The 27,412-nt window shown below is 38.7% G+C and overlaps 1 long non-coding RNA gene across 1 annotated transcript; it reads left to right on the top strand.

The window, feature by feature from the left end:
* Positions 1 to 21,534: 21,534 nt before the first annotated feature.
* LOC144057514 (uncharacterized) lies at positions 21,535 to 26,677 on the top strand. The gene is made up of 2 exons (XR_013295276.1): positions 21,535 to 22,338; positions 25,442 to 26,677. It is a non-coding gene; the product is annotated as an uncharacterized LOC144057514 (long non-coding RNA).
* The last annotated feature ends 735 nt before the right edge of the window (positions 26,678 to 27,412 follow it).

The following is a 27,412-nucleotide window of genomic DNA, read 5'->3' as shown; positions in this document are numbered from 1 at the left end:
GCCAGTTCCCCCGAGCTGCGTCGCATCTCATCTGTGGAAAAAAAAAATTCTTGCCTTTTGGGAGCAACTTTTTTTTCTTCAATCGACCTTCCCTCCGCAAGCTCGATTCAACTCACTCCAGTAAATTGCACGCCTCTTAGCCAGTTTGACATATCGCTGGTGCAACTTCCATTTCAAATATCTCACAGATTTGGCATCAAACCTTTCCTTTCTACCTTGTTAAATTCTTCCCTTCTTATTTTTACTAACTCCATTTTTATTCCTTTTCTTCTTACCATATTATTGTTAGGTAGGCAGTGTTTTGATTCTGTATGTGTAACCGTAGGGAATAAATGCATGTTTTTCTCAATTTAATTCAGTCTCAATCGTGCTTGTGTCCGAGTGGATTAGTAATTATTTTATTAATACAAAGAACCACGAACAGTGAATGTGGTGACTTCAGATTATGAATAAATAAATGAGGATTTGGATTTAATTTGTTGTGTTTCTCCAAAAGTGAAAGTAAACAGAACGTGGTGTCCCTATCGGCGATTGAGGGAATTATGACTTCCTCAAGCGCCGATCAAATTACTAATTCATCCAAAAAGACAACATCAATTATTGCTACACTGTGTACCATGTGACTAGATGTTATATCATTATGAGTAATATATTAAAGAAATATCGTTTGAAATTATACATGGGATTTATCCAACTTTCGATTATTTTGGGGGGGGAAGTTCCGGAAAGACACCAATGTGAGTCGCAGGTTTTGATCTGATTCTCCTGAAATTGTGGTACATCTATAAAAATGACCTTTGAATATATAGTAAATCATATTCAACTCATTCACTGCCATAAATTAATTTAAGAAAAAAAAGATTATTAAAAATTAGGGGCAAGAGGCGATTAATTTGTTATTGTAATTAATCGAATGACTTCACTAGTTAACTCGCGATTAATCACAAATTTCATATCTGTTCTAAATGTACAATAAAAAAAATTCTAGGTGTTCATACTCTTGTTAACAAAAGTGGAAAAAAATGTAAACTAATAGGAATTGTTAAAATTAATTTTTGACCTTTATAGCCGTCAATGGCAGTGAATAAGTCAATATATAATGATATATTTATATATATATAATATTGTAAATTGCAGTTAAACTAAGTTGTGTAAAAAAAGGACTAGATTTAATAAAGTTGTACTTTACACGTTAAATATTTCTTAATTATTTACGCTCATAAAAGGGGAGGAATATTTACAAACGTGATGCTGGTGGGGGGCAGCAATGCACATGCCGTGTCTGTTCTGCCAGAAATGAAAGTAGAAGAACAAATGTGATACTCCTCTGCTGGCATTCGTTCCTTGAAGTACGAAATGCATCTTGGGATATTTTCCCAGCCAAGCTTTTACACCAAGCAACAACCGATCGATGCTTGGTTTAAGCTAGCAAAAAAGAATGACATCCGGGAAATCCGTGTGGTCATGGTTTATGCATACCATGCATTCCAGATTGGAACAGTACTTGGGCCGCCACACTCATGTCTCACAAAATCACAAGGACGTAAGTAAGGTTTTTAACCAATGTATGTTGTACAAACACATTTTGAAACATCAACATAGTAGTACAAATTGATTGAAAGCTAGTCACATGATAAAACAGCGATGAATTACGGAAATACGCCAGCGAGATATGCATGCTTGGGAAGTACATTGTCGAGACCGGGCTTACCAAGACCCAACTCGTTACGTCACAAGAACATAGTCTGTGTTCTTGAGAAATGGCCATAGTCTCTCCAGCGTGTCCTGGGTCGTCCCCGGGGCCTATATAAATATATATATATATATATATATATATATATATATATATATATATTCTGTTTGGTCCAAAAGGAACTTACATAATTATAGTGTTTAAATTTTTTTTATTTGTCTTAATATTTTTAAATGCTTAAACTTTGTACCAAAAAATAAATAATCGTTTGAATAATTGTGATTTAAATTATTGTCAAAATAATCGTGATTATTATTTTTTCCATAATTAAACAAACCTATTACTGAACTTCTTTGTGTGTGTTTTTTTTTTGTTTGTTTGTTTATTTAAATCCAATGATGATTTGTGAACATCTCCTTTCTTATTTTGTTTGTGTAGACCAGGGGTTTGCAGTGACCTTCGGAGGGGCAGGTGCCCAAAGTAAAAAAAAAAAAGGGGCACATGATAATGTGCCTGGCCTGCACTGTCCACTCACTTGGGATTCGAACTTTGAACCCATTCCATCGAGCCGCTGTGTGCGGGGCAGGGAGCTTGAGGAGGTGAAAAATTGATAGAGGGTGTGTGTATGTGTGTATGTATGTGCGTGCGTGCATGTGAAAAAAAAATCCATTGTAAAATTCTTAATTGAAATAATGGCTAAACAATAAATCACATATGACAAAACTGTTATTTATCTGCAATTCCAATGCCAATCACCCACAAAAAAAAGCTGTCTTAACATTTGACCATGAATAATCAATTATAAACAACACATTCACATAAATAAAAATGTTTATGTAAATGTACATGAAATTGACACTGAAAAAACAAACAAACAAGCTTTTATGATTTTACTATAGTGCATGTAGCGTAAAAAATGTCTTATTTTACATTTAGCTTGATTCAGGTAAGAGCAAATGCCGTTTACAATTTGTCAGTGTAGATTGTCAATCTTTAGTTATTGCAACTTAATGTTGCACAAGTGAAGACAGAGTCCTGGACAAATGCTTTGGGAACGTGAAGAACGCATATGTGAGTAGAGGAAATAACTGTTTACCCCAACAACAACCCGTACATTACTAAGGAGGTTAAAGACTGTATTAACCGCAAAAAAAGGGCATTTAAGAACCAGGACAGAGCCCAGCTCAAACTGGTTCAAAAATAACTCAACCACATGCTTAAAGAAGCAAAAAGGAAGCACAAAGAGACTATAGAACAACACTTTGTTGCTAACAATTCCAAGGAAATGTGGGACACCATGAGGAGGATCACCAACTTGACTCCTGCTCAAAAAGGTCTCAGCACCCTAAATGACCTCCAGAAGGCAAGGGAGCTGAATGACTTTTATTTAAGACTCGAAACCCAGGACTTCTCCTCTGAATGTGGGGAGGTCCTTGAGGTCCATTTCAGTGAATGAGCAGGATTCAAGGCTGGTGATTCATCCCCATGATGTCCAATCTGCTTTCAGGTCTGTCTGCACAAAAAAGGCCTCATACCGGATGGGATATCTGCCTTTCTGCTAAAATCCTGTGCAGAGGAGCTCACAGCGGCATGGCAGCCCATCTTCCAGAGATCTGTGAACTCACACTCCATTCCCAGTCTCTGGAAAAAATTAGTAATCACCCTGGTTCCTAAAAAACAATGTCCTGTGGTCAATAATGACTTCAGGCCTGTGGATCTAACTTCCATTGTCATGAAGTGTTTCGAGAGGCTGATGGTGACTCTGCTCAGGGGGGAGGTGGATGCACACTTAGACTCCCTTCAGTTTGCCTACAAGCAGGGTCGCGGTACTGACGATGCTATCAACAGCATCACACATCTGGTCAGCAAACACCTAGACGGCCCTAAAGCTTATGCACGTGTGTTGTTCGTAGACTTTAGCTCAGCATTCAACACAGTGCAGCCGCACCTGCTTTTGGGTAAACTGAAGGAGATGAATGTGAACCCGTACATCTCGAGGTGGTATCACTCCTTCCTGACACAGCGCACACAGCAAGTCAGGTTCAACAGCTCCCTCTCGGAGCCCAGATTGATAAGCACAGGCGCCCCACAGGGCTGCGTCAGCTCCCCGGTCCTCTTCACGTTGTACACAAATGATTGTGTGACATCACATCCAGAGAACTTTATCATTAAGTTCTCTGATGACACAGCTATCGTCAGCTTGCTGCAGGCCGGCGGTAGCCCACTGGACTATTTCTCAGAAATAGAGAAATTTGTCCAGTGGTGTGACCAGAATCATCTTGTGCTCAATGTGGGGAAGACAGAGGAGGTGATATTTGATCCAAAAACTGTTGGTGACCACAGGCCAGTCGTCATTAAAAGCAATCACATCAGCCAGGTGGGTTCATACAGGTATCTGGGGGTCCACATTGACAACACACTCAGCTGGAGGGTACATGTTGGAAGTCTCTGCTCCAAACTCCAACAGCGTCTCTATTTCCTACGCAGACTTAGGGTCTATGGACTGGAACAGAGGATCATGCTGTTGTTCTACCGGGCTGCATTGGAAAGTATCATCAGATACGGCATTGCGGCCTGGTACGGCAACCTGACTGTGCAGTCAAGGTCACAGATTGCCGGTCTGGTGCGGACTGCCATGAAGATCATGGGGGTCAGGAATCATCCTTCCCTACAGATGCTTTATGAGCAGTCCGTCACCGGACTGGCACAGAAAATTGTTACTGACCCGACTCACATTCTGCATCATGAGTTCCAGCTACTGCCTTCCGGCAGGAGATTCAGGGCCCCCAGAACCAGGCTGAACCGCTACAAGAACTCATTCCTGCCGACATCCATCAAACTGCTTAACAACCAACATTAACTCAGTGCAATAAGATATATGGTGCAATGTTGTGTGTGTGGAATATATGCAGCCGTGCTGTACATACTCATGTATATATATATATACGTATATATAGGAGTGTGTGTGTGTGTATATGGGTGTGTGCAGTCCTCATGTATGTACTTCTCTACACATGTATACTTCTGTGAAGACTTCTGGGAAGTCTTCTACTTACTTCTGTGAAGTCTGCTGCTGCACTTTTTATTTAATTTTAATTTTATCTCTTTCTATTCTGTTGTTTTTTCTTTATTGTAAACTGCAGCTGGACGGAGTCCAGGAAAAAGTTCCCCACGGGGAAAATAAAAGTATATCGTATCGTATCGTATCGTAACTGCACTCAACAATTAATTGCCACATCTCAGCAAGCTACATTGTTCTTGAGAAAACGCTGTGATTATATTTTATTTGATTCTTCATTGTCCCACTAATTTCTAAAAACACTGCTACCTGTTTCTTGGGACCTCACTCTGGCCGCAAACCCCACCAATTAAAAAAAAAAACGAGCTGTTATTATAAAAACAAAGATCATGTAGCAATTTACACAGATACTTTAAAGTATATTTAAATTCAGCTCTTATTGAGTACATCCCATAAGACTTAATTACCCTAAGAGAAAAAAGTTATAAACATCTACTGAAAGTGTTCCTTCTATTTTTCACACTGAGCAGACGTCTGTTTTTTTTACGGACTTGTGCTGCTTGCAATAGTAACGCCAGAGCTGCGCGCTCTTAACGCTTGTCAGCCGTGTGAAAGTACAAGAAAACATGTAACTATAGTGTTTACATGATTAGCAGATAGTATCAATTCTATGTCTACCTTCTAAGATCAGTCCGCCTTGTTGAGTTGGAGATCTGACTTCAGGAAGAGGGTTGATTAAAATTCTGACTCTGAATCAGAGTCAGAATTTTCAAATTTTCATTATCAGAGCATTCAAATTCCGACATTTTCTGTGTACCTTAAACGCATCAGTAGTTGTAGCAGATGGGCCGTCTTTTTAGCTATCCATCTATGCCATGTATGAACCGGTATAACGCTGCTTGTGGGTACAATCAAAGCTTCTTGACTGTCACTGCCTCCAGCGAGAGTCTCGTAACCGGCCGCTTAGGCCTACCGTGTAAGCAGGCCAGGGTTACCAGATACTGTGTCAAATATTCCCCACAATGTAAACTGTTTACTTTGCTGTAAAATTTGATCGGGAGAAATGATTGATCGGGAGCCATGTGGGAGATAAGATTGTAATTTCCATGTCTCCCATGTCAGTTGGGAAGGTTGGCAAGGATGAATTACTACCAATTATTATTTGGAGTGAGCAGTGGGCTAACAAGCAGTTTGTTTGGTCTTACATAAACTGACCTATCAGTTTTCCAGTGAAAATGTATCAACAGTGTTAGGGTTGAGCGAGTAGAGCACAGTCTGTATCTGTTCGACCATCTAAATTATATGTATCTGTATTCGGAGTGAGCGTGGTATAAACCGGAAATGGCCGTGGTTTAACCAGATGTAGGCATGGCTTCACAAAAAATAGGTCAGGCTTACATCAATCCATTACTGTATTTTTTTTTTGCATAAAAAAAACAACAAAAAAACAAGAACTTAGTTTGAAATTGATATGGATTGATAAAAAGTTTCTATATTTGTTGTATTTCAACATTATTGACAAAACAGCCTAATAAAGATTCAAATCAATGCTTTTGATCACAAAAGAAGAACTATTTTTCAAAAAAGTTTTATAAACTCAGAAAATAAATGTGTATAAATAAAGATTTACATAACAGTCTGAGACCTTTTTTTAATCACAATAGTAAGGAAATTATTTAGAACATGTTTTTTTAATGACTCAGAGCAAGAATATTTTTAAGTGTATGAATAAATAGTTACAGAACAGTCTGAAAATGAATATTCACTGTTTTTGATCACAATAGTAAAGAAACTAGAGAACAATTTTTTTTTATAAACTTGGGGAAATACTGCTGAATACAGCACATGTAGTAGGAAATAATGAATTATGTGAATGAACAAGAGTTGTCATAGCAACACAAATTTTGTTTTTATTATTTTGTTTTCAATGTTTTAATTGTTACTGCCTAACATTATTAAAGGGTGTTAAGGTACGTGTGTAAAGCTTAATTTGCAGTATTTATATTTTTATGGACTCCAGTGGGAGGAATTTTTTTTAAATATATATTGATTCGTAGTGTGTTCAGCTGTGCATGCGTATAAGTCCTTCTACCAGCTAAATCAAAATTAAGTTAGGTAGCCACTGTGAGAGACTGTCGCAACACGAACCAAGCTCTGCCTTGTCAAGAGTGCTGCGGCTGCATAGCGTTCCAATACAAGTTCACCATGTAACTTTGACAAACATACAAAACTAAATACGAGTGTGGTGTAGAAAATTAAGGACCAAGAGATAATTAATTCCTGTGTGTGTGTCAGAAGGCGACACCGCGCGAACACATCCTCTCTCTCACTCTCTCTCTCTCTCTGTCTGTGTGCCGCACGCCGGGGAGAGGAGGTAGGGGCCGGCTTTTTTTCAGCACGGATATTAAGGAAGTCTATCCATTTTATATTTGTATCTGGGAAAAATCAATTATCCGTACTGGATACTCGTGTTGTGCGAATATCCGGCTCACCCCTATAAGACACACACACAAAAAATCCCCCCAAAAATCTGCGTTCTTGTTTTTTTATTGGCAAACAAAATTCCACAACACAACCACTAACGGTGAAAAATAAGTTTATAGATCTCTGCAGTCTTGTACTGTCATCAAATGTGTAAAATTTTGAGAAGATAGGACCATCTGGGTCAACTTTTACACTGACTGCGAAACTGATAAGGAACGGCATCCGTATGGACGGCGCAAGGAAAAGAAAGCAGAGTCTGCGTGTCAATTCAGACCAGCTGTGGTGCAGTGTGTATCTGGATCGGGAGTTGCGGAAGGCTTCCGTAAGTTTTCTATTTTTTCCGGATTTCGCGTGTGGCTTTTTGTGAAGATGAAGAAATTACACAAACCACACAAGAAGTCAGGCGTCGGCATTCAAGATAGATCCGGTATATCTCAAAATTTGCAAACTTTTTTTTTTTTTACGAACACACTAAATCTTATGGCCGTTATTTGTCCATTTTCTGTAATTTTTATGTTTTTTGTGTGTTTCATCATAGAGAAAGTATTTAAAAAACGCTAGAGAGCTGACATTTCACGAGGAATATTAAAACATGTAGAAGTTCAAAATGGCACCACGCTGTAATTTCTAAATTATTGCTAATGGGAGAGAGAGATTCACACTAAATTCTTGTAGTATGTTATGTATCGACCGAGGTCGATCGATAGGAAAAAAGGATCCCAGAAACGCAGGCTTGGGTAAGGAAAGTACAATTTATATTTATTTACAAATAGGATCACTACAAAAAACGCTTGCATGCAGACAAGGTCTATCAACCAACGAAAAACACTCGTAAAAGGCGGAGAATAACTATCTTAATGAAAAGCGCTTGCAAAGTGCAAGGATAAAAATGCTTGCAGAAGGCAAGGGCTATAAACACACAAAATATAACCAGTACTAAACCAAACGAAAAGCGACGTGGCTATACTCGCACGTAGATACAAAACTTGGGACTACAGGCTAGAGGACAAATAGGTTTTAACAAGGGTGCAGAGAATACTTGGACACAACGGTGAGCAAGAAATAATCCAGCAGCTGTTTCCTGCTCCTGTAGTCCCTTTTAAAGTCCATTGAATACAGATGGGTTGCAGGTGTGGCACTGGGGGAACGCCCCCTAATCACTTTGGCACTGCAACAAAAACAAAACAACACAACAGGGCTGAGATCCGAACCATGACATAATAATATTTTTGGGGGGCTCATAGACACCCGTTATAATTCATAATAATTAATCATTTTTGATACACTGTACACCTAATGTGTTGTAGTGCATTTCCCATGATTATCCAATTTATCCCTTCAGTGAGACCTCAATTTAAGGTGGAAAATAAAAAGATGTGGGTTGAGAGTCTTAAAAGCCAATACCCACCAGGTGGCGCTAGAGAGCTACTTATAATTTTTGTTTGAGCTGACGTATGTCTTTGCCAAGCGACCATACTTGCCCCAAAACACGTTTTCATGGTCAGGATTGATAGAACAGGCCTGTGTGTGTGTGTGTGTGTGTGTGTGTGTGTGTGTGCGTGTGTGCGTGTGTGTGTGTGTGTGTGTGTGTGTGTGTGTGTGTGTGTGTGTGTGTGTGTGTGCGTGCGTGTGTGATGCAGTAACACTCACGTGCACACGCGTATGCGTGTGACATGTCTGTGTGCGCATGTGCATTGTCAAAGAGGCAATTCTGAACATAATGTATTTTACTGAAATACCAGATTCTAAATTATTATTATTATCATTTAGGTTCATGTTGGACTTTCCTCTTGATCACGCAGTCATTGCAGAGAAGGGCCTCTCCCTCCAACCATTGGAGGGAGATGGGTCCTTTGGTTCTTTTTGAGCCACTTAATGAGCCAGACCAGGGTCTAGTTCAGAGACACCTGCATAGGGGGTTAAAAAAAAATTGGGTTGAAGCTTGTTCTTGTATGTACGTTTATCCCCTCGCATGTTCTGGAGGGAGTTTGGTAGCACAATAGGTTGATGAGAATGGGTAAAGGAGCACCCACAGATGGAGAATAGAACAATAAATATAGCATCATTTAATATTAATGGTGTACTCAATCCAATTAAGAGGGCAAAAAATATATTGAAACCAAAAAGGAATGTTCAAATAGCTTTCCTGCAGGAAATCCAACTCAGTGACTCTGAGCATGCTAAACTAAACAAATTGGGATTCAAACATATTTACTTCTCTCCCCATGAGTCGGACAGAAGGAGAGGAGTCGCGATCCTGATATACAGTGCAGTAAATTACGAACATGTAACAGAACATAAAGATTAAAAAAAAAAGGTATGTTTGTTCACATTACTGGTAAAATAGACGGCAACATGACAAGCCTCATCAATGTGTATGTACCTGCTGGTAGCGACTGGAAAATAACAATATTTGAAATAATGATAACTGTAACTGACTTACAGAAGAGGGACATTGATTTGTGGAGGGGACTTCAATATTAGACTAAACCCAAAAATGTATTTGTCAAATGGGAAATCAAACGCAAGAAACATTACAATGAAAACTAGACAAAGTGCAATTTTTGGATAAATTGCGTGGGAATTCTGAAAATGCTTAACTGTGCCACTGAGCAGTGTAAGAGAGCTGGCAATGATTATCAATTGTATGTATGGAAGTGGGTATGAAAAGTGGGACTTAGAAAATGTTCAATGTCTGTCCCATTGAAAATGAATGGGGAAAAGTTGACATTTAACGCTAAATTGTGGGAATACTGTAAATAATATGGAATCAGACGATATATACACCGGGAGGCGTGAATTTTTGAAGCAAGTTGAAATTTACTGTGTAAATCGGAAGTATTATGTAGGAGTTGTTACACGGCAAACAGTGTGGAGAATAAAAAGTGCCTGATATAATAATAATAATAATAAAGGTTAGAAACAACATATGTGGGAATGCTGTTCAGCAATTAGGACACTTATGAATGAAATTGGAATTGTGGACATATGGCGAGAACAGAACCCGACTAATCAGGTCTATCACCGCCCATAACTTCTTCTCCCGGATAGATTATTTTTTCTTGTTTAAAAAATAGCTGCATGAGGTCCATTGACTGTTTTAAAATAACTCTTGAGACATTTCTTTTTTGCAGAACCTATGGTCCAACCCCCCCCCCCCTTTTGATGTTGAACTCTTTGACTGCCATGGACGTTAAAAGACGTCAAGTAAAAACCTACGGAGGGCCGCCAATGACGTTAAAAGACGTCATCCAATTTTTTTTAATTTTTTTTTTGAAACGGGTGGAGGAAAGCCTTGGCCAGCTGCTGTGAAAGTTTCAAGCAGATCTAGTTAGCCTAATGACTATTTTTGGCCCCTAGATGGCAGCAATGACTCTTTTGACAAGATTGGGTAGGCGTAAGTAGAAGACGTGAGGCGGAGCTAGAGGGGACAATGGCTGGGGAAGGGAAGAAAACATGGCGACCGGTTGCAAGCAGCTCACGGTCGAGCAGTTTTTTTCAAAGACGAAAAGCATCGACCAACGCTAAAGAGCACATTGATGACGACGATGATCATCATCAATGATGATGATGGTGACTCCGAGGTTGACGCTGAAGTTGCAAGCGTTGACGCAGCGGCTATGACGACGTCATAAAGGTTCACCGGCTAGCGATGCTAACACCGGAAAATGCGGAGCACAACCGAGCACGCTCAGGCGGACGTTCAATCGGACGACGAAGAATGCCCCGAGTTCAATGCAAATTCATCGGAGGAGTGGGTACAGTCTGCTACATGCTATTCCCCGGAAAAAAAGGCTGTCAAGAAAGTGTAACGGCTGCACGCGAAAGGAGCCATCGCAAGTGAAACTAATCTGTTGTGCAAATCCTGCTGCGTCTCCTTGCACACATGGGAGCGTTACAAAAAGAAAAACTGTATTTGAAACATCCACATAATTGTAAATAGTACCACAGTTGCACACATTTGTAAATAGTTTGCGAAATTGTTTTGTCAAATTGTTACACTGTTGAATGGAAATAAACGTATTTTGCAACCAAAAAACACTTTTTCATTGTTGGTGATAGCGTTTTACAGAAGTAAAGCACTATTTAGCTGTTTGTGGCATCATTACTGGACAAAAAGAAGTGTACAATTCACTAGAGTGCATGAAATAACATCGTTTCACAAAAAGCTCTTTTTCTCCGCTTTTTGTTTCAAAACAGAGCATTTCGGTGAAACTAACCATTTTCTATTGTTGATTACTGAAGAACGGAATAAGGTAGAAACAAACTTTTTTTTCTGATGAAAGATGAGAGTTCAATCTTTCATTTGCTAGTATGTGTGTTTCCATAGTCCAAACACAACATTTTCTGTGGACCTTGAAAGATCAGTCAAAATGCTTAAATCGGCTGGCACTGGCGACATCCCGTTTCTGAAAACGTTTGGCAGTCAAAGAGTAAAAAAATAAAAATGCACGCAATTTTCTTTTCTACTTGTAGCCTTTTGAGATCTTGTGATGTAAAGGGCATTATAAATAAAATGTATCATTGTGGGAATGCTGAACATATGTTGTTTCTAACCTTTATTATTATTATTATTATTATTATTATTATTATTATTATTATTATTATTATTATTATTATTATTATTATTATTATTATTATTATTATATTAGGCACTTTTTATTCTCCACACTTTTTTGCCGGATTATCTCACTTTGACCAGAACCTCAGTGACTGGATGCAGGTGGCTTCTTCAAGGATCATCAATTAGGCAAGAATGAGCTTCAAGCCTGCGAAATCTAGATCCTTAGTCTTGAGGAAATGAAAAGTCTCTGATCAGTTCCACTTTATGCTGGGAGACACAAAAATTCCATCAGTGTCAGAAAAGCCTATGAAGAGTTTGGGCAAGCTCTTTACTGGCAACCTGAAGGACACTGCTGCACGCCAGGGCACCAGCGATGACCTCAACACATGGCTCTCAGTAGTGGACAAGTCAAGACTTCCTGGAAAGTTTAAGGCTTTGATTTACCAGCATGGCATCCTCCCTCATCTCCTCTAGCCACTGCTTATTTATGAAATCCCAATTGCCACCGTGGAGGGCTTTGCGCAGAAGGTGGAGCCACACCATTTCAAGTTCTTGGTCCAGTCGGTGTATGACATCCCTAGCTTTGCCAAGCTGTTCACCTGGGGCCTGATAGACTAACCTGCTTGCCAACTCTGCCATAGTAGGGGATCATTAGAGCATATCCTCAGCGGCTGCTCAAAGGCCTTGGGAGACGGCCGTTAAACGTTGGCGCCATGACCAGGTCCTGAAGGCAGTAGCAGACACCATCTGGTCTGGCATCAACATCGGGAAGCAGATGCAGCCATCTAAGACTCAAATGGCCTTTGTCCGAGCAGTGAGAAGCCTAAACCACCCAGAAAGACCCAAGAGGGCCTGTGTCCTACAGCAAGAGACTGGCAGCTCCTGGTTAACCTTGTGAGACAGTTGAGATTCCCGGACACCATTGCAGTCACATCACTTCGACCAGATATGGTCTTGATGTTCGCGGTAAGCAAGCAGGTGGTGCTGCTTGAACTAACTATTGAATACATTTAATATTTTCAATTTATAATTTTACTGTTTTTGAATTTACTTATAAAGCATATAGATGTGATATAATCATGAGTGTTTAAAATAATACAGTGGGATGGTGATTTTGTGAACTTTATTTGATCTTCGTACCCTCAATGCTGTTGGAGGGTGAATGTGCATGATGTTGTCAGAGTCTCTTGTCATTAGGGACTGAAGGTCTGAGGTCAGATCTTGATTACATCTGTTCCCCCAATCAAGAAGGGGAACTGTATAAAGATGTCTGTTTACCATCAACATTACACCTTTGTTCAATCTAGGAGATGACATGTCTGTCCTTTGTTCAATCAAGAGCCGGGAGGAGGATCCTTTTATCCTTTGGTTATAAATGAGTGGATGTTCTGTAGACTGTTACACACTTGGGGGGTCTACATCACATTCAGATGTGGGTGTCCTAACTGTGTCTTTAGAAGCTTCTAAATAAATCCTTGCAAGGAACCTTCTTCATCAGATCCTGAATACAATTATTTGGACACGCAAAGATTACACTTAATATAGTAATCAAAATATTCCTTCAAAATGGTGACGCCCCGACGTGGACATATTGAGACGTTTTTGCAACAGCTGTGATTGGCCCTGCACACCGGATTTCTAAAGCGCAAAAATATTAACAAGGTGAGTGGACATTTTATCCACGTAGAGAAATTCTGGTTGTTTAGGATCAATACAGTTGCATTTTGTCTGTGCTAAGTTGTATTTGGGATCTGTGAACAAGTTAGGGGGGTTAAAGTAGTATTTGTTACGGAGGGACGCGAAAGTCCTCGATTTTGAAAATTACTACGACATTGAACCATGCATGGGAGTTTTTTCCGCGGTGGAATAGGCTGTCTTTTTCATTTTTTCGTATGAATAAGCCGTCCGTATAATTCTACGGGGCGTGCGGAGTGGATTAGCCGCCCGTGTGGTATCATTCACACAAGGTGTGTGCTGTGTGGAATTACTAAACCGAGGGACATAATTCCTCGGTGTGTGTGTGTGTTGTGTTAAATCAAGCCGCTCGTGTGATATCATTCACATCGGAGTGAGAGCTGTGAAGAAGCCGCGAAGATCCTGGATAAGTTTTTATTAAGTCGCGCATGAAGATGCCCCGTGTTTACGGAAGTGACGTCAAGTCGTCAAGCGCTCCGCCGTTTGAAACGGCATAAGACATTGAGTACCACGGGGGAATAGGCTGTTTTGGTTGTTGAGGTGTGTTATAAGCCGCTAGTGGTGATCGCACTAAGTGTGTGCTGATGTGTGTTGTGAAATAAGCAGCTCGCGTTGATCACGCGTAGTGATTGCTGAGTTAAACGCCCGTATATCACTACGGTGTGTGGAGTGATATGAAGCCTGCTGTATATTTCTACGGTTCGAGTGCTGTGTGATATAAGCCGCCCGTGAAGATCCTGGATATATTTATTAAAGTCGCGCAGAAGGTATTTAATATCTGTTTCATTTTCGTCTTGTTTGTATTTTTCTGAAAAAAAAAAAAAAATATATATATATATATATATATATATATATATATATAATAATAATTTTTGGGGGGGGATTAATGAGAATAGTTTTGATCTGTTATATTGTAGTATCATAAGTGAGACATCACTGACTTTATAAATATTAAAAACGACTAATTACTACATATTATGGACGAAAAAATTAGACCGTAACTAAGGAGGTTCGATTTGCATATACTTCCGATCGAGAGTCAGAATTGGTCACTAAGCGAACAGTGAGTTCATGATGCTGGACGCATTTCCACCACGGCGTCAACGTAAGTATGAAACTCTTTTAAATGTATGAATGCGCACTAATTGTGATAGTGGTTGGTTCTCACCGTTGAAAAATGTGGTGTGTTCGTGGAATTTGATTGTGTAAAACAGCGCTCGACGCTGGTTACCTACAATATAAGGTCGTGGACCAAATGTTGGTTTGTGCTAGAATGTTAGCGTTGGGTAGCTCTGTGAAAGTTGCGCGGATGGCGGTGTTAAGTGATTTTGAGAACAAGGAGGCTGATGCTAAGCTAGCGGCTCTTCCAGCGTACGAGTTGCCATGCACAGGAGATGAGTTTTTGGTAAGACGCTACCGCGCGAATCTGTTTTTAAGGCTGAGGATGAGTTAGCTGTGGGCAGCCGCATCTGTTAAGAAATTGGAACATAAATTGGATGAAGTGTTGACTGGGAGAGATGACCCGCGGGGAAAATTTGAACCAAGCGAGAGCTCTTGGCTTAGAAATGAATTGTTGAGTGTACACATTTGTTTGTTAAGCTCCATGGTGTGTTGTGGCCACGCGGTTTTTTCGTTGTTTGTCTTACAATGTGCGCGACGTGTCTGTCGCAGCCGTAACGTTCTGATGGATTGTGCGCGAATAAGTCGACATTTGAGCTATAAGTACGTGGTGAAGTTATTATTAGACGAAGTAACGGTGTATTTTACAAGTGACTCCGCGCACTTGGGAGAGGTTTGTGTTCGTCTGTGGTTATTTTATTTTTTGGAGGAGAAATGAGCAACGTTGCGGTGAAAAAGATTATGGCCTCTTGAATTGGTTCAACAACTGAGACGCCACTGAATTAATTTGAGGAGTTTGTGTTGTGTGTGAGTGTATTCTGAGTCTAGGTTGGTGAGTTGAAACTGTGAAGCATGTGTGAATTGTGAGTTTAAAGGGGGGATTTGATTTCTTCTTGGTTTTGTGTTTTTTCTCCTCAATGCCTTTATGACAATGGAGAGGAACTGAAGTTAAGTGAAAGGAGGACTGAGTTTGTTGGAAGGCAGGTATTTTGTGTCTCCAAAAATGAGCGAGATAAGATAGGAGGTATATGAATGGCGTCCAGTTTCTTTGTCCTCAAAAAAGGGTGAAAAAGAATGGTAAGCAGGAAATCTGCATATTTTGAAAGTAGGGGAGAATTCTTCCTTTGTCTGTGACAATTTTTAAAGCCCTTCCCCCCACGCTTGATTAGGGACTAAAGGTCTGTGAGGATGGGGGTCGTGAGCTGCTGTTTTAAGAAGGTGGTGATTTGTACTGTTGTCTGTTAAAATTAAATTAAACTAAATAAAAAGGACAGGGGAGTGTGTATGACAAGTTTTTCTTCCGCCCCCCTCGTCTCTCTCTCCTTTTTGTCTCCTGTGGGGAGGGGGGTGTGATAAGTTTATTCCGCTCTCCCATTGTCTCCATTTGAGAGACTTGTAGTCTGTTGTGTGTGAATAGCAGGGGTCTAATTGCTAATCTGTTAAAATCAAATTGTTCCTGTTATGCGGAAGGATATAGAGGTCTCGGTGTTAACTACAGGCCACTATCATATTATTTTTAAAATCAGATCTGTGTTTTTTATAGTTGAATGAGTAATAAAACCAAATTTGAATATAGTTGAATAAGTAATAAAACCAAATTTTAATTGAAATAGACTTTTCATTTTTGATTTTTTGATTTCCCCTGCATCTCTGATAACTTATTCGTAGGTGTGAAAATGATTTAACCTTTGTCCTTATCTGAGTCCCATTCTAGAAGTCTGGAGAGGACTTTCCTCCAAGTGGCCAGGGTGACTGACAGCTGTCACATTTTCTTAAATTTGAGGTAACACGTAATGAAGATGTCTATGGTAGACATATGCGTAAATATAGTACTACTACTTGCTATAGTGTAGTGATCAAATTCAAATAAAACCACAAAATAAATAAATGAATAAATTAAAAATAGTTTGAAAAACAAAATATTTTGGGGGAATTTTTTATTTTATTTTTTCTTGGAAATTGAATGACAACAAGCAGTGTTCTCTTGCTATGATCTCATCTTCCTCTGTCTGTTACGAGGTGTAGTGTTTGAGCAGGTTCAATCTTTGACTGAAAGGTGTTTCACTTGGGTGACTCAACCAAAAAGTGCTCGAAATGGAATGGACAGCATTCTCCTGCTCTGCTTGATGTTCAGAGTGGACGGCGAACTGAACAATGGTCACTTTCGGGGGAAGGGGGGGGGGAGTGACCACACGGACTGCGAAAAGGATGGTACACTGTAAATCCGCTCATCCTGTGACTGTTCAATGACTCTTATGCATTGTTTGAGCATAATGTCCAACAACTTTTTGAGCAGACAGGATTATCATCGATTCTGCCATGATGAACTTTTCCTGAGAACTCCAGTGCACAAAGCCCAGTGCCCGCTTTGAACTTTGCCCTGCATAAACTGCTATCTACAAGGACAGGAAGGAATATGAACTCCAGTTGTGGACTCAAAGTTCTGGAATCATCTTAGTTTGGTGCCTGAGGTCGTATGTTGTATTCTTTTTGTAGACATTTGCACTCTGTACTATGTCAGAAGGGAAGATGTGATCTATAGCAACGCAGTTTCGGAAATTGAGAACAGCTTATGTGAATTAGGGTAGTATACAATTTATTTTAATTTTTAATACTATATTTTCCGTTGTTTGATGCTTGTTGAATTTGGTCTTCTAATTTTTTGCCCATTTTCCTTTTAAATTTTAGCTTCTAGATTGGACTCATAGATTTGGAACACCTACGGCGAAATAAATTTTTAATTTTGATTAAGCTCAACAGCACTGTGATCTTTGGATCCCACGGGGAATGCACAAAGGCAAAGTTCCCTGCTGTGTTTTACAAGCCCCCACTACTCTGTAAAAGAGGTGAGGTTAATTAGCATTTTAAGAATACTTTTTGGTTGGTTTAAAGTAGGGGTTTTGTCTTGTTTTTCTGATTATAACTCATTTCTTTTACTAGTTGAGATGGCAGATATTTGGAAGATTTGTGACCTGCAATAGATTAATGGGGCTGTTTTAAATCTTTTTCTCTTCTCTTCCTGACCCTAAAAGTCCTCCGCTGCAGTATCTTAATTTACATCTGCTTGAGTTGTTTTTCTCACTATAAGTTGCCTGAACAGGATTCAAATTTACATTACAAACTCTTGCCTCAAAGGCCTTTGTTTTGATGGCTCATGGCTAGCTCAGCTGGAGATCTTTTTATAGTTCTGGTGTTGGCCAGATTGTCCCAATTTGGTTGTTTTTCTAATCTACAGGACACAAGGTGTCTGTTTTTTCCTCTTTGAAGCAGCAATTTGGAAGCGGCTGCAGTTTTCACATTCAGGTCTGAAATTATCAAAATTGATCTTTATCAGATGGGGGAATGACTGGTCTGTCTGTGTATGGTTGAAAAGGAAGTCTGATGTGAGAATGACTGGTCTGTCTGTGTATCAAAAGGAAGTCCGATGTGAGAATGAAGTTTGGTGTGAGGAATTTACAGGCGGAGAATGGAGAGGATTTTGACCATGGGAGGAAAAGTAAGTGCTGGCAAAGACAACTCATGGTGAAAATAAGGTAAGTATATTCAATTTCAGAAACAATTGAAAAGTATAATTTCTAGAGCCCATGGAATTTGCCATTTAGGTGTGGAAGGAACATTGGGACACCTGGTGGACATTATTTTATGAGACAAGTTGTAAAAATGAACTGCAGGACTGCAGTGTTTATTAAGGGTATAAGTATATATATAAATCTCTTCTTAGACTGTTTATGGCCCGGCCGGACATGAATAGTTCTGAGTTAAGATGATGTTGTTTTTAAATGATTTACACTGCTATAATAAAAAAACAGCGATAAAAAATACAGAAATTTGATGTGTGACAAAGAGCATATTTATGCTAAATCTACAACAGTAAATATCATGGTAAAATATTTGATTAATCATTATCTACCATCATAAGGGTTTCCTAGGAATATTGGATCAGACAAACCCATTTGAAAAAACAAAAACTTCATAAGATATAAAAAGGCTGGACTCCTTTTGAGGGTCATAAAAACAGGCCATTTCCCACCCCCAATGTTCCGCTGGGAGAGTCACACGTTGAGAGGCCCCCAGTAATTAAGGAGATAGTGTCTACATTCTCTAAGCTAACAGATAAGCTAAACAGATGTGCCTTCAAAAATAAATGATTGTGAATATGTGTGGTTGAAAGTAACTAAACGTGAATGTTTTTTTCCAGGTGGTTAGGTCTATTTAAGGCTGGCTCTGGCTCTGGTTCTGGTTCTGGTCCTAGCTCTAGTTCTGGCTCAACGCTGCCACCAAGGACAACCATCTGCTGATCTACGCCCACACCAATTGGAGCCATCTAACGGATCCCACCACACCCGTTTGGAGTGCCTTTTCCCTGGGCACGCGGAGGAGGTCGCTGAAAAAAGATTCGTTCAAGTGCTTTTCCCTGAGCATCATTTTATGATTGGATCACTTTTTCCCAAATAGTGATCCCAGAGTGTGTCAATTTTTGAATCTCTGGCTGTTGAGGAGTGCCAGGTTCAGAAAGAGGCTAACAAACGCCTCTTTTTAAAAAAAATTGACCAACTGTCGAACACACTTTTCATTCAACAAAGACCTTCATCACGAGATGGCTTCGAGGGACGGACACATCTGCTATTGCGTCGTGACACTTAACCACATCACATAGTGTTATGCCTCACATTTATTATGCCCCTTCCACCGAATTTTTTAATGAATCAAACTGAATTTTGACTGCTAAGCCCCTCTATCTATCTTTCTCTCTCTCTTTCTCTCTCACCTGCTTATTTCTAAACTCCACACATAAACATTGCTTCATTTTGCGACGATCAAGATTCGCGCTGGACTTTCTCTCTAGACTATTGTGGGATTAAATGTCCGTTTTTTTTTAATTTATAGAAGTTCAATGGTAGGACATTTAATATTTTCAATTTATAATTTTACTGTTTTTGAATTTACTTATAAAGCATATAGATGTGATATAATCATGAGTGTTTAAAATAATACAGTGGGATGGTGATTTTGTGAACTTTATTTGATCTTTGTACCCTCAATGCTGTTGGAGGGGGAATGTGCATGATGTTGTCAGAGTCTCTTGTCATTAGGGACTGAAGGTCTGGGGTCAGATCTTGATTACATCTGTTCCCCCAATCAAGAAGGGGAACTGTATAAAGATGTCTGTTTACCATCAACATTACACTTTTGTTCAATCTAGGACATGACATGTCTGTCCTTTGTTCAATCAAGAGCCGGGAGGAGGATCCTTTTATCCTTTGGTTATAAATGAGTGGATGTTCTGTAGACTGTTACACACTTGGGGGGTCCAGGTCGCATTCAGAAGTGGGTGTCCTAACTGTGTCTTTAGAAGCTTCTAAATAAATCCTTGCAAGGAACCTTCTTCATCAGATCCTGAATACAATTATTTGGACACGCAAAGATTACACTTAATATAGTAATCAAAATATTCCTTCACTATCCCCTGGGAAGATCGAGTAGAGGAAGCCCAGGAGAGGAAGAGGGCCAAGGACACAGACCTGGTAGCGGACTAGCGGCGGAATGGATGGAAGGCCCGCTGTGAGCCTATTAAAGTGGGCTGCAGGGGCTTCGCAGGACAGTCTCTACACCGGGTCCTGGGACTCTTAGGGATTTGCGGACTGCACAGGCGAAGAGCCATCAACAACATCCTGGAGGCTGCTGAGAAAGCTTCACAGTGACTGGTTAAGGAGGGGGGGGGCACGTGGCGTAGTGCGCTACCTGGACACAAGTTGGGGCCTGATCACCTTAGGCTGGGTCGCCCGGGTGGTGTCTGATGTAAGACCCAAAAACGGATACATCACTGACGATGTGTCCTGGTTGCACCACAAGGTGTAGTAAAGTAGTTGTCGTGTAACAACTCCCACATAATACTTCCAATTTACACTGTTCAATTTTCAACTTGCTTATAAAATTCACGCCTCCGGTGTATATTTTGTCTGATTCCACATTACTTGCAGTATTCGCCCAATTTAACATTAAATATCAACTTTTCCCTGTTTATTTTCAATGAGACAGACATTAAAACTTCCCACTTTCCATGCCCACTTCCATACATACAACTGATCATCCTTGACAGCTCTTTTATACTGCTTAGTGGCACAGTTCAGCATTCTCACGCAATTTCTCCAGAAATTGCACTTTGTCTAGTTATTATTATTGGTATGGTACTGGTTCTTCATTTATATAGCGCTTTTCCACCTTACAGGGCCCTTAAAGCGCTTTACATTCAACTACTCATTCACCTACTGATGACGCAGCATCAGGAGCAACTGGGGGTTCAGTAACTTGCTCAAGGATACTTCGATATGGTCACAATGGCATGGGATCGAAACCACAACCTCTGGGTTAGGAAACAACCACCATACCACTGAGCCACGCCGCCCCCAATTATTATTACTTTATGTACTTTCATTTATTTAACTTTTTCAATTTAATTTACATAAAAATATAACTATAACATAGTCAGTGTTGTCACTAACGCATTGCTAAGTAACGCTTTATTGTAATCTGATTACTTTCTTTCAATAACGAGCAATCTAATGCGTTCAGTTTTCCAAACCAGTAATCTGATTGAAGTTACTTTCCTAAGTGGCTGTATGTTACTTTTTTTTTTTTTTATTACCTCATAATGTATGTAGAATGCAGAATTTTCTTGTCCATTTCGAAGGTAATTTCTAGCAGAAAATGTTTCTCTTGCATTTGTGAGTGACGTCACATCACATGTCACATTTTCTCAGCGGAAGACGCAACGCCGGGTCACGAGAACCAACATGTATGAGCGCTAGGAGTCTGGCCAAAACAATGGAAGAAGCAGGAGGGGCTCCACAAACGCATGCATTTGCCATTATTTCGCATTTTTGTCCAGTAAAGATGACAAAAACCACTCAGTGCAATGCAAACTTTGCGCTGGCTCAAAAACACTGTTGACCGTGAAAGATATAATAACATTTTTAATACCTAAATTTATATACCAACTATTGTTACACATATGAACATTTTAATTTTCCATATTAACCTTTGAATTAGAAATCTTGTGTCTCAGCAGGGCACATGATGTTGACCTCGTATGCTCTAACCTTAAGCTTGAACGACGTTGTTTTGTCTAAAAAGTTCCTTCTCCGCACTTCTTTGCCAAAACACATTTGGCTCTCACAGTCTGCCTAGACACTGATTGGGCCAGAAATTCGTTGTTTTAAATACACGCACATCTCACCAATGAAAACAGAATTTGTTTTGAAATAATACACATACACATACATTATTGTCTCTATCAGTTATGTCCAGTTCGGGTTGTTTTGCGAGATATTGTTTTGGGGAAGTCAGACCCTTCAACTATGTCCCAGTTTATGCACCAAATTTGCCCCTGAACGTTTGTTTACATTAGACTTCGTCTTGCCACCTCCTTTGGAAAAGTACTGGCCGAAATGATCAGAGGGGCGGATTTTAAGAAACTATATATAGCGTCTGCAACCCGGAAGAGGGGACACATTCTGACGCTCTGAAATTCCACGTTCTTAAGTGATGTACCTGAGTGTTGAATGTTCCAAGAGATCTCTTGTTTGATTAAAAATCATTTTTGCAAAGAATGTATTTTTCTTACAACAACTCACCCTCATATTTGAACACGCAAGGAGGACAAAATACCTCCTAAATCTTTCAATTGGCGACCACCGACGTTTCGACAGTTTCCAGCGGGGCGTTCAGGGACGGGCAGAATTCTACGGCCACATAATAATTAAGGTAAGTGGACAAATGAATCCACGTTTTAGGAATTCTGTCTGTTTCAGGGCGCGGCGGCTGGTAAATTCGTCGTGTAAAATTATTTTGAGGCTGGAGTCTGTGTAAGAAAAATAGTGATGAATTTTGAAATCGTTTGCTTGGACGTGAAAGTCCCAGATTTCGGATTTTACCACGGTGTTTGAACTATACACGTGGTGACGTGGTAGTGTATGCGGAAATGCGCAGATGATATGCGATCTTTTTGGAGTTATAAAGATTAATAACGATCGCTAGTAAGTCAGTCTGGGAAACATTTTGTCTTTACAAATTTGTTTTTACAGATGATAGATACGTAGATAATTGATTTGAAGTCTGTGTATATGAGGTTAAGATTAAGTTGTTGAAGTTGAGAGTAAATCAGCTGGGGAAACATTATTGTTTTAACCAAGCGTTAGATGTGTGGGCATTGGTTTTACGTCCATACATATATTTAAGTTGAGAGAAGTCGGCTCAAAAAGCATCTTTGTCTTGATCCCTGCCTGATGCGCGGGAGAATTACGAGACAAACACTTTGTTTTTATGAGCAATAGATTCTTGGGTAATTAGATACAAGATCCTTGAATAAGTGTTGCCGATTAAAGCTGCGGGAGGATCGACTGCTTCATTTTCTAGGGACAAAAGACTCAACTTATAGAAGTCAGATTGACATAAAACGGATTTAATACGCCGCTTTAAGATTAATCGATAGGTCTATGAATAATTGGATATTGACATTTTTAGACAAGATATAAGATGTATTGACTCAACTCGTGTAAGTCGGGCTGACTAAAGCATATTTGATACGACGCTTTAGATCAGTCAATAGGTCTATTGAATATTCGTGATTAAAATTCAAAGACAAAACTGTTGAAGCTGGGGTAGCGCAGTTGACATCCGGATATTTATGTGTTGATATGTCACAAAACGACATGTCTTGTCTGTTTGTCCGTTGTATATGTTCATTTTGTAAATGTCCGGACCAAGTCTGGCATGGTGCTCTTAAAGAGACAGCGATGAGATATTTTGTTGACTAATTTTGCTAAGTGAGACGTTATTGTATTTAGAAATGTTAATATGACTTAGCTATAATACGAAATATAATATAATATAATATAATAAGCTATAAAACAAGGGTAATAATTGATAAAAAAGAAAATACGGGTTGAAAACTACAACTAAAATGGTTGACGCCGGATGCGCGTCACGAAACGAAAGGAAGTTGTCATCAAATTTTCATTTGCGATCGAAAAACTACAAAAATGGCTGATGCCACGCCACGAGGCGTCAGGGAATTGTGTGCGCATGCACTGCTGTTAGAGGATTATCCATGAAAAAACAAGGCAAGAAATAGAATAATTATCCCATAGGAGAACGATTGCGGTGGGATGAATCTTATGGCGCCGTTATAAGCTACGGTGAGTTAATTTTTGTGAAGGACGAACGTTGAAATTTGTACAGCCGGCCGTTCGAAGTAAAATACTACATAGATAATATGTTTTCGGGTGAAATAAAGACGACACATAATTGGATAAGATGATAATGAATAATGCTCGAATACTAAATTGAGGTACTTTTGTGAAGTTATAACCATTTATGTAACGTTAAGTAATGACTAAACTTTTATTTTTGAAGGACTAGATGATCTGACTTGCTATCACTTCCGCTAACAAAACATACCGTTTAATAATGACTTAAAATGTAATTAATATTAAACGACGGGATTTGATTATATAGTGGAAAAGGTTAGTTTATTTTAAATAAGATATGGCATTTGTTTGAAATTTTAATGACGGCAATTTAACTTTGAAGGTCCGTAAACGGCCCCCGTTTGTTCAATAAAGTTAAGACTGAATACAATTTATTTTTTTATTGTAGAAGAATATCCCGGACAAGCCCCCACTTTAAGAAAAGTATATTGGAAAATGATTAATATTGAAATGTGGCTTTGCAAATAAAATAACTGTATGATATAAATTTATGTGATAGAACAAATTAAACCGTTTAAAATGCGCTAAGCAGGGTGAATTAATTAGACGGTAAGATTAATAAGATTTTTATGCTAAAATGGTGAATTTAAGGGTCTGCTTAAATAATTCAGCGGCATTATATAACTTGTATTTTAAAGTGTATTTAGAGCGAGATGTCACCCTTTAAGAATTATAGATGTAATGACATACCTAAAACCACTAGATGTCTCCAAATTACAAATGCCGAAAGCCAATTTTTTTTTTTTGAAAAAACCCATATTAACAATTGCTTGTAAACCTCAATGACATCAAACAGTTTAGTCTCTATTCTTTATTTTATTTTAATGATGATAATAATAATAACCAATAACGAATAACTTGGACAGCATGACTAATGTGGAATAATTTTTATATAGATGATTGTTTGTTTGTTTTTGTTTCTTTTCCCATTATAAAATAATTTTTATCTCTCCCAAATGTAATATTAACTATGTCTTTTGCTTGAGTCCCATTTAGATTTGGAGTCCATGGGGGGGGTCGTCTGGAAGAATGACACTTTTGATATATTCATCAGGTGCGATGTAATTAAGTTAATTTTTTGTTTTGATGTTTGACTAAAAAGCTGATTAGACGTTTTGTGAAAATATTAATTGAAAGCTACCACACTTATTAATTGATTCGGAATTATATTTGTAAATTGTTAAGGTATATCTATCCTAATCTCATCCTAAATGTTATTTATGAAGATATGCAAAACACACTAATTGAATATTGACAACCATAACAAATATTGACATATAATTAGCAATTATTTTAAAGTATGAACTTTTATTGTTTAATTATTTTTATTTTATTTTATTTTTTTATTTTTTATTTTATTTTATTTTTTTTTTTTTCCCTCTAAGGAAATATTTTTTAAAAAAAAATTATTTATTTTTTTTTTCTCCCCTCAAAGAATTTATTTTTTTTTTTTTCTCATCTCTTTGAAATAAAGACAGATTTTGATTTTACTGACATATTATGGCCTAGATGTTGATGAGATTTTAGGTGAGAATGGTCGGCTGAAAAATTGATGGTCGGGGTCAGTATTTCATAATAAAAGTCAACTGGCGGGACAGAGAAACTGCAACTGCCACCTGTCACCACCACCAGCAGGGCGGTGGAAAAAGATGCCGCCATACCTGACTACACCTGCAGCCTGCTAACGCCAGATGGAAGGGCGGAGATTCCTGCCGACTATTGCCACAAAGACTGTGCCATCATATACAAATGTGAAAAAAGAAAAACTGCTCCACTGCCAAATGAACTGTTCTATGAAACTGCTCCAAATATTCTGCACAAGCGTCTTCAAAGCGTTCCTGCGTCCAGAACTGTCCTACGAAAGAACTATGCCATACGAAGGCCACACCCAACAAACAATGCTCTCTTTGAATTGCTGATACCGGGCCATATGATTTGACGCTGACTGTTTGCACTGAAATCTATATTTTGACATGGGTAGGGTTATAACATTTACAGTAAAACATTTGGTAAATTTAACTAATTGATTGACAACATTTTATATATACAAATTTTTTATATTTTAAAAACTTTTTGATGTCAATTTTTGATTTGATCTGATTTGTTTATTTTGCTATTTTAAAACAGTCAGTTTTTTGGACAAACATCAAACAGGGGGACTAGTAAGCTTAATGGTAATATTAAAACTAAGGGCAACTTTATGTATTGATAATATTTGATTTTTTGTTAAATTTATTGGTTAAGCTACAATATTTTAAAGTACAAAAGATAATATTGGTAAATTTAAAGTTTCAGAAATTGAAAACAGCTAATATGAATATAGATAAGATATAATTTATTTGAACCTTAATTATTATATTTTATTTTTTAAAACTTGGTCTTTTGATATTTTCCCAAATTCTCTTTTCAAATTTAAACACTGGCTTGGGATGCATTGTTGAATTTACTGGTTAAATGTAAACTTTTTCCCCTCTTTTTAAAATAAATACACAAGCTAAATTTAGGTACTGCAAAACTTTATATATTAGTCTGAAAAATTCTCTAAAGCGATCTTTTTCAGAAGGGGGAATTATTAGTTGGTCTGGGTATGTCATTGCGAAATAAAAAATAAATATAAAATTAAAAGTTAGTCTTAATATGATAATTAGAGATAGTCCGTGAGAACGAATTTTATAGGAGGACCTTGGGGAATTTTTTGGACCATGGAGAAGGAGTAAGTTTCGGCAGAGACGACAAATTAAGGTGAATATGTTCCATTTCTATTTTTATTAATCCCTGGGGCCCTGGGGGAAGTTGTTATTTTTTGATTTTATTATTGAGGCGAAAGTTGCATTTGTTTAATGGCCGGAAGCACATTTGACATGCTATATCTATAACAATAAGTATTATAATAACATATTTTAATAATCATATTTTGTAAACAAAATTGGCCTTGTCAGATTTGAACTGGCTAAAAAAGATCTTTATTTTCCTTGCAATCAATGTGCTTAGGTCATTAAAAAACCAGCCAAAGGCTGGATCATAATTGAATGTCACAACATACAGAATTTTTTCCACAGGACGGGCCTGCAGAACTTTACTAAAAATTTACTAACCCCTAACTAATAACACTACCAAAATGCTCTCTCTCAGAAGAAGGGATGTGAATAAAATGTTTATTAGTGACTAATGAAAATGTCCTGCACTCAGACCTGAGGTGATGGAGGGGTCAATCAGTCCAATGACGCCGACACCTGGTTCGTTCAACATCCGGCCTTCAGACCTGCCGGGTCCACTTCCTACTCAACCATTACCTTCAGAGAGACCACTGCTCGAGCCACCTGACCAACTGCTCGAGCCACCAGGGGGAGTCAACAGAGAAACCAGTCGACTGCTGCTTCCAGTGTCAGCTAACGAGCTGAGCATTACCCAATGGAAATAGGAGTAATGTGTCCCTTTTCCCCGGCGTTCAAAAAAAATGAGCCACACTTTCAGGAAACAAACCCCAATTCGATGAATTCCTACATCTCTGGCAGTAGATGTGGGCTAAAGGATTCATCCATCCATTCCCCTGACCGCTTGTCCTCACA

The sequence above is a fragment of the Vanacampus margaritifer genome, chromosome 9 (genome assembly GCF_051991255.1).
Source record: "Vanacampus margaritifer isolate UIUO_Vmar chromosome 9, RoL_Vmar_1.0, whole genome shotgun sequence".
NCBI classification, from domain to species: Eukaryota; Metazoa; Chordata; class Actinopteri; order Syngnathiformes; family Syngnathidae; genus Vanacampus; species Vanacampus margaritifer.
This window is presented reverse-complemented; position numbering and strand designations above follow the sequence as displayed.